Raw genomic sequence first — 692 nt, forward strand, 5'->3', positions numbered from 1 at the left:
GCTTTCTTCACAGTCCAACTCTCACATCCATACATGACCACTTGGAAAAACCATAGCCTTGACAAGCTAAAAGCCAGGTCTCACTTTGGCAATCTTACCAAGCTAACCTTATCTCCCATCTCACCAGAGGCACTGCACTTTGCTGTTGTTGTTTTAATTTATTATTATTAATTTATTTTTAAAAATTTTATTGGAGTAGAGTTGATTTACAATGTTGTGTTAGTTTCAGGTGTGCAGCTAAGTGAATCAGTTATATATTTACATGCATATATGCTAAATTGCTTCAGTCGTTTCTGACTCTTTGCAACCCCATGAACTGTAGCCCACCAGGACCCTCTGTCCATGAGATTCTCAAGGCAAGAATATTGGAATGGGTTGACATGCCCTCTACCAGGGGATCTTCCCAACCTGGGATCGAACCCGTGTCTATTACATCTCCTGCACTGGCAAACGGGTTCTTTACCACTAGCACCACCTGGGAAGCCCATACATTTACATATATCCACTCTTTTTTATATTCTTTTCCCACATAGGTCACTATAGGGTATTGGGTAGAGAAGTTTCTGTGCTATACAGTAGGCCCTTATTAATTTTTATTTCATATACAGTACTCTTGCCTGGAAAATCCCATGGACGGAGGAGCCTGGTAGGCTGCGGTCCATGGGGTCACTAAGAGTCGGACACGACTGAGC

Source organism: Bison bison, unplaced genomic scaffold (assembly GCF_000754665.1).
Source record: "Bison bison bison isolate TAMUID 2011002044 unplaced genomic scaffold, Bison_UMD1.0 scf7180017864141, whole genome shotgun sequence".
Lineage (NCBI taxonomy): Eukaryota > Metazoa > Chordata > Mammalia > Artiodactyla > Bovidae > Bison > Bison bison.